At 55.2% G+C, this 7,500-nt stretch overlaps 1 protein-coding gene across 1 annotated transcript in view; it reads right to left on the bottom strand.

Moving 5' to 3' along the window:
• Positions 1–6,846, bottom strand: part of LOC112221367 (arginine-glutamic acid dipeptide repeats protein) — a 277,707-nt gene extending 270,861 nt beyond the window's left edge. Inside the window, 1 exon segment of the mRNA XM_042304282.1 lies at positions 6,196–6,846. The gene's annotated coding sequence lies outside the window, so the exon portion shown is untranslated.
• Between the last annotated feature and the right edge of the window lie 654 nt (positions 6,847–7,500).

The following is a 7,500-nucleotide window of genomic DNA, read 5'->3' as shown; positions in this document are numbered from 1 at the left end:
CCACCCATTCTATAGTTACAGCGACTCTCGACCACCCATTATATAGTTACAGCGACTCTCGACCACCCATTCTATAGTTACAGGGACTCTCGACCCTGATTCTAGAGTTACAGGGAACCAGATATGACACAGGAAGTGTACAGGGTCATCTTGATTTCCTATATCCATTATCTCTACAGACTCTAGCCCTGGTGCTAGGCATTAGTTAGCCAAGCCACCTGTGTCCCAAATGGCACCCTATTCCCTACATAGTGCACTACTTTAGACCAGAGCCCTATGGAACCCTGTTCCCTATATAGTGCACTACTTTTGAGGGTCCTGGTCAACAGTAGTGCCCTATAAAAAAAATAATAGGATGCCTTTTGGGCTGCTCTCGGTACCCTCCTCCTCCTCCTCCTCTTCCTCCCACTCATCCTCTACCTCCTCCTCTTCTTCCCACTCCTCCTCTTCCGCCCACTCCTCCTCCTCTTCCTCCTCCTCCTCTTCCGCCCACTCCTCCCACTCCCACTCCCCCACTCCTCTTCCCTTGCTGGTGGATTAATCACATCAGAATCATTAAGCTGCTAGAGGTCAGTGCTCAGCTAACAGGCTAACGGGGGGGGAAATACCACAGGAAATACTGTGACCATCTACTTGATTAACATTACAGAGTTCATATTGGACTCTTAGTTTTTTTTATATATTTTTTTTTATTAGAAACGATGGAGAAAACAAATGACTTAAGACGGTAATTTCTAGAAAAGATGGTTGTAATAGTACTTCCCCCTCTTTGATTTGACTAATAATAGCCTAACTCATCTAAAAGCAATCTTTGTACTGTGAGGAGGGGGGGTCAGTTACTTTCTCAATATCCTGTGGATGGGACCACCGACTTCACTGCAGTCACACGCATTCATTTTATAAAGTCAACAATCACTTCCTCTTCCTAGTAGGCCTGGCCTATACATAACCAATCAGATAAGACGACTGAAGTCTACCGGTCGACTACAGGACAAGACACATGCTACTGTTGTCTGGTCCAAATCCATTGACGTAGGCTTATGTTCAAATCCTATTTCCAATCATTTCCCCTACCTACTATGACCAGTACCAGGGGTGTGTTCACCAGGACCTAAACTAGAAAGCAAAACCTGAATTTGTTCAATTAAAACTCTGTTTGAATTAATGATTACACAACAGATAACAGTAAAAATACTAATACTGTTATCTAGGCATGACCTACGCTGGTTCAAATCCCAGGCAAGGCCCCACCCCCACCCAATACTGTAGTCTAGACCTGACAGGCCCCACCCCCACCCAATACTGTAGTCTAGGCCTGACAGGCCCACCCCCACCCAAACCTGTAGTCTAGACCTGACAGGCCCCACCCAAACCTGTAGTCTAGACCTGACAGGCCCCACCCAAACCTGTAGTCTAGACCTGACAGGCCCCACCCAAACCTGTAGTCTAGACCTGACAGGCCCCACCCAATACTGTAGTCTAGACCTGACAGGCCCCACCCAATACTGTAGTCTAGACCTGACAGGCCCCACCCAATACTGTAGTCTAGACCTGACAGGCCCCACCCAATACTGTAGTCTAGACCTGACAGGCCCCACCCAATACTGTAGTCTAGACCTGACAGGCCCCACCCAATACTGTAGTCTAGACCTGACAGGCCCCACCCAATACTGTAGTCTAGACCTGACAGGCCCCACCCAATACTGTAGTCTAGACCTGACAGGCCCCACCCAATACTGTAGTCTAGACCTGACAGGCCCCACCCAAATACTGTAGTCTAGACCTGACAGGCCCCACCCAATACTGTAGTCTAGACCTGACAGGCCCCACCCAATACTGTAGTCTAGACCTGACAGGCCCCACCCAATACTGTAGTCTAGACCTGACAGGCCCCACCCAATACTGTAGTCTAGACCTGACAGGCCCCACCCAATACTGTAGTCTAGACCTGACAGGCCCCACCCAATACTGTAGTCTAGACCTGACAGGCCCCACCCAATACTGTAGTCTAGACCTGACAGGCCCCACCCAATACTGTAGTCTAGACCTGACAGGCCGCACCCAATACTGTAGTCTAGACCTGACAGGCCCCACCCAATACTGTAGTCTAGACCTGACAGGCCCCACCCAATACTGTAGTCTAGACCTGACAGGCCCCACCCAATACTGTAGTCTAGACCTGACAGGCCCCACCCAATACTGTAGTCTAGACCTGACAGGCCCCACCCATCCCCCCCCAATACTGTAGTCTAGACCTGACCGGCCCCACCCAATACTGTAGTCTAGACCTGACAGGCCCCACCCATCCCCCCCCCAATACTGTAGTCTAGACCTGACAGGCCCCAGCTGCTGTGTAGGGGGAGGGAGGGCTGCTGTGTAGGTGGGGGGGGAGGGAGGGCTGCTGTGTGGGGGGAGGGAGGGAGGGCTGCTGTGTAGGTGGAGGGAGGGCTGCTGTGTAGGTGGAGGGAGGGAGGGCTGCTGTGTGGGGGGAGGGAGGGAGGGCTGCTGTGTAGGTGGAGGGAGGGAGGGCTGCTGTGTAGGTGGAGGGAGGGAGGGCTGCTGTGTAGGTGGAGGGAGGGAGGACTGCTGTGTGGGGGAGGGAGGGCTGCTGTGTAGGTGGAGGGAGGGAAGGAGGGCTGCTGTGTAGGGAGAAGGAGGGCTGCTGTGTAGGGAGAACGTGGGAGGGAGGGCTGCTGTTTAGGGAGAGGGAGGGGGGCTGGCTGTGTAGGGCAGGGAGGGCTGCTGTGTCAGGGAGGGAGGGCTGCTGTGTCAGGGGAGGGAGGGCTGCTGTGTCAGGGGAGGGAGGGCTGCTGTGTCAGGGGAGGGAGGGCTGCTGTGTCAGGGGAGGGAGGGCTGCTGTGTCAGGGGAGGGAGGGCTGCTGTGTCAGGGGAGGGAGGGCTGCTGTGTCAGGGGAGGGAGGGCTGCTGTGTCAGGGGAGGGAGGGCTGCTGTGTCAGGGGAGGGCTGCTGTGTCAGGGGAGGGAGGGCTGCTGTGTCAGGGAGGGCTGCTGTGTCAGGGGAGGGAGGGCTGCTGTGTCAGGGGAGGGAGGGCTGCTGTGTCAGGGCTGTGTCAGGGAGGGAGGGCTGCTGTGTAGGTGGAGGGAGGGCTGCTGTGTAGGGGGAGGGAGGGCTGCTGTGTAGGGGAGGGCTGCTGTGTGGGGGAGGGAGGGAGGGCTGCTGTGTAGGTGGAGGGAGGGAGGACTGCTGTGTGGGGGGGGAGGGCTGCTGTGTAGGTGGAGGGAGGGAAGGAGGGCTGCTGTGTAGGGAGAAGGAGGGCTGCTGTGTAGGGAGAACGTGGGAGGGAGGGCTGCTGTTTAGGGAGAGGGAGGGGGCGGCTGTGTAGGGAGAGGGAGGGAGGGCTGCTGTGTCAGGGGAGGGAGGGCTGCTGTGTCAGGGGAGGGAGGGCTGCTGTGTCAGGGGAGGGAGGGCTGCTGTGTCAGGGGAGGGAGGGCTGCTGTGTCAGGGGAGGGAGGGCTGCTGTGTCAGGGGAGGGAGGGCTGCTGTGTCAGGGGAGGGAGGGCTGCTGTGTCAGGGGAGGGAGGGCTGCTGTGTCAGGGGAGGGAGGGCTGCTGGGGGAGGGAGGGCTGCTGTGTCAGGGGAGGGAGGGCTGCTGTGTCAGGGGAGGGAGGGCTGGTGTCAGGGGAGGGAGGGCTGCTGGGGGGAGGGAGGGCTGCTGTGTCAGGGGAGGGAGGGCTGCTGTGTCAGGGGAGGGCTGCTGTGTCAGGGGAGGGAGGGCTGCTGTGTCAGGGAGGGAGGGCTGCTGTGTCAGGGGAGGGAGGGCTGCTGTGTCAGGGGAGGGAGGGCTGCTGTGTCAGGGGAGGGAGGGCTGCTGTGTCAGGGGAGGGAGGGCTGCTGTGTCAGGGGGAGGGAGGGCTGCTGTGTCAGGGGAGGGAGGGCTGCTGTGTAGGTGGAGGGAGGGCTGCTGTGTAGGTGGAGGGAGGGCTGCTGTGTAGGGGGAGGGAGGGCTGCTGTGTAGGGGGAGGGAGGGCTGCTGTGTAGGGGGAGGGAGGGCTGCTGTGTAGGGGGAGGGAGGGAGGGCTGCTGTGTAGGGGGGAGGGAGGGAGGGCTGCTGTGTAGGGGGAGGGAGGGAGGGCTGCTGTGTAGGGGGAGGGAGGGAGGGCTGCTGTGTAGGGGGAGGGAGGGGAGGGCTGCTGTGTAGGGGGAGGGAGGGAGGGCTGCTGTGTCAGGGGAGGGAGGGCTGCTGTGTCAGGGGAGGGAGGGCTGCTGTGTCAGGGGAGGGAGGGCTGCTGTGTCAGGGGAGGGAGGGCTGCTGTGTCAGGGGAGGGAGGGCTGCTGTGTCAGGGGAGGGAGGGCTGCTGTGTCAGGGGAGGGAGGGCTGCTGTGTCAGGGGAGGGAGGGCTGCTGTGTCAGGGGAGGGAGGGCTGCTGTGTCAGGGGAGGGAGGGCTGCTGTGTAGGTGGAGGGAGGGCTGCTGTGTAGGTGGAGGGGGGGCTGCTGTGTAGGTGGAGGGAGGGCTGCTGTGTAGGGGGAGGGAGGGCTGCTGTGTAGGGGGAGGGAGGGCTGCTGTGTAGGGGGAGGGAGGGCTGCTGTGTAGGGGAGGGAGGGCTGCTGTGTCGGGGGAGGGAGGGAGGGCTGCTGTGTAGGTGGAGGGAGGGAGGGCTGCTGTGTAGGTGGAGGGAGGGAGGGCTGCTGTGTAGGTGGAGGGAGGGAGGGCTGCTGTGTAGGTGGAGGGAGGGAGGGCTGCTGTGTAGGGGGAGGGAGGGAGGGCTGCTGTGTAGGGGGAGGGAGGGCTGCTGTGTGGGGGGAGGCGCTGCTGTGTGGGGGGAGGGAGGGAGGGAGCTGCTGTGTGTGGGGGGAGGGAGGGAGGGCTGCTGTGTGGGGGAGGGAGGGCTGCTGTGTTGGTAGAGGGAGGGAGGGCTGCTGTGTAGGGGGAGGGGGAGGGAGGGAGGGCTGCTGTGTAGGGGGAGGGAGGGAGGGCTGCTGTGTAGGGGGAGGGAGGGAGGGCTGCTGTGTAGAGGGAGGGCTGCTGTGTAGAGGGAGGGCTGCTGTGTAGGGGGAGGGCTGCTGTGGGGGGAGGGAGGGCTGCTGTGTAGAGGGAGGACTGCTGTGTAGAGGGTGGGAGGGCTGCTGTGTAGGGGGAGGGAGGGAGGGCTGCTGTGTAGAGGGAGGACTGCTGTGTAGAGGGTGGGAGGGCTGCTGTGTAGGGGGGGGAGGGAGGGCTGCTGTGTAGGGGGAGGGAGGGAGGGCTGCTGTGTAGGGGGAGGGAGGGCTGCTGTGTAGAGGGTGGGAGGGCTGCTGTGTAGGGGGAGGACTGCTGTGTAGAGGGTGGGAGGGCTGCTGTGTAGGGGGGTCTGTTTCATGTGCTGGTTCATTTTCACCTTTAAACCATCATGAAACACACCTTTTCTCTCCTTGTATTTGTTGTCTGTATTTGTATGCGTGATGATACTTGTTAATGTACACAGAGCTGAAAACCACATTTCCCCCAAAGGGATAATAAAGTCATTCATTATCTTATCCATCTTAGTATTTCACTGATGAAGCAGATATACAATTAACCTACAACCTCTATCCCATAATGACCTTCTGTAAACAATAACTAGGTCATATTCAATTTCACATAAACAGTTAGGCCTCGTGGGGGGATTCCCCTTTACCCCCCCCAAAGCATGGTAGGCCCTTTGTGTTGACGATTACAGTAATCGTTTTCATTTGATCTTCACACATCACAGACAAAGTGTGTGCATACAAATTAGATTGTGAAACTTCAATAGTGATGATTAGTAGTTGGTTGGAAAACTATAAACTTCAAAACGTAGTCTCCATATATATATATATAGCTAGTAAACCTATTAAACCCCAGCTATTTTCACATGACTCCATTTGAAATGTGAACCCGTTTAAACCCCGTTAAAAGGCCAGGTTTGTGATGACTATGTCTGTCTTCTCTCCAGTGTGCTCAGTGGAACAGCCCCAGGTTTCACAACAATGCAGCCAACTTTCAGCTCGCTAGAACAGACAGAAACATTTGACTCTAGGTCACACGGCCCCCCCCCCCACACACACACACTTCCAACTACTGTAACGACAATATCATAACAGCCACACTTGTAGGAAAACATTATAATAATATGTAAAAAACGACAAAAATGTAACTGGTGTTGTAATGTAATTAACTCGTCCCAACATGCCATATCTTTACCCCCCTCTCCCCTTTTAATATCCAACTACTCACCCGCCAGTCTGATGACTCTAGACTTCCAAAGCAACTTCAAAAAACCCAATCCTCGCCAAGGACAACCATGCAGAATGAACTCCGTGTGCTGGGCCAAGTCCAAGAAACCAGAGGGCTGAAACAAATCCGGCACATACACGTTTATCCTTTTAGCTGTTACACAGGAAAACCGCCACTCTTTGCCTCAACAAAAGACGGCCTGCACTCACTTTGATCATGTAATCACGTACAAATCGTCGAGGCAGCCTTTTTTTTTTTTTTTTTTTTTTTCAAAACACACACATACACACACGGTTCGCCTTCGTTTCCCCCTTTTTTTCCCTCGCTGTGGTGTATCTCCTTGATATCTTGCGCGTTGAAAAGTATATCGGTTAGATTGAGAGGTCTAGTTCGGGAAGGTAGGAAATCATTAAGTTCGCTTTTCGTTCACAGCCTCTGCTTCCTTTTTTTTCCACACACGCGCTCTCTCTCTCTCTCTCTCTCTCCCTCTCTCTCTCTCTCTCTCTCTCTCTCCCTCCTCCTCCTCGCTCCCCCTTTCATATGCACACATTCCACGTTCTCTCTCTGTGTAGGCTGTATCCCCGCTTCAGCTGTTCAACAGACACATTCACATGGCTGAGCTAGTCTTTCTTTAACCAGACACTAGTTTAGGAGAATACACCACCACCACCCAACAATAAAACACCGAGCAACACAAAAACACGGTGTGGATTCTAATGCTCGCCGGTGGGATATAGGAGAGGACAAAGGAGAGGGGCGAGGAACGCCAATGGGGGGGACGGGTTGATGATTGATAGTTGGGTGATTATGATTTAAAATAAAACTGCATCGGCAAAACAAGATACACATCATGTAACATATCCCTACCGAGCAAGAGTTCACTTTACATGGCAGGTGTGTGTGTAAAGGTACACTACCACAATGATGATGAGCCTCGCGCTGTTCCACACAGCGCTGTTCCACACAGCACTGCGCGCGCACACACACACACACCAATACATATCCACATCACGCCCCAGCTAAAGAGATAAGAGGATTGGACTGGATGAATACAATAAAACTATTGTTATATAATATATGGTTTGGAAATATATCTGCCATCTCACTCACAGCCTACATGTTAACTCTTGAGATTTATAGTAATGAACATTGTGGGGACATTAAGTAGGGGATTACAATATTGGTGTTTGATTAATGATCAGTTTTAATCCCATGCAGTGGACAGAGAGAGAGAGATGTGTAAAATACACAGAAGGTAATGTAGAGGTGGATGTGCCCTGTGTGTGTAAAAGCTGGTCTCCCATG

Source organism: Oncorhynchus tshawytscha, linkage group LG22 (genome assembly GCF_018296145.1).
Source record: "Oncorhynchus tshawytscha isolate Ot180627B linkage group LG22, Otsh_v2.0, whole genome shotgun sequence".
Taxonomy (NCBI): Eukaryota; Metazoa; Chordata; class Actinopteri; order Salmoniformes; family Salmonidae; genus Oncorhynchus; species Oncorhynchus tshawytscha.
This window is presented reverse-complemented; position numbering and strand designations above follow the sequence as displayed.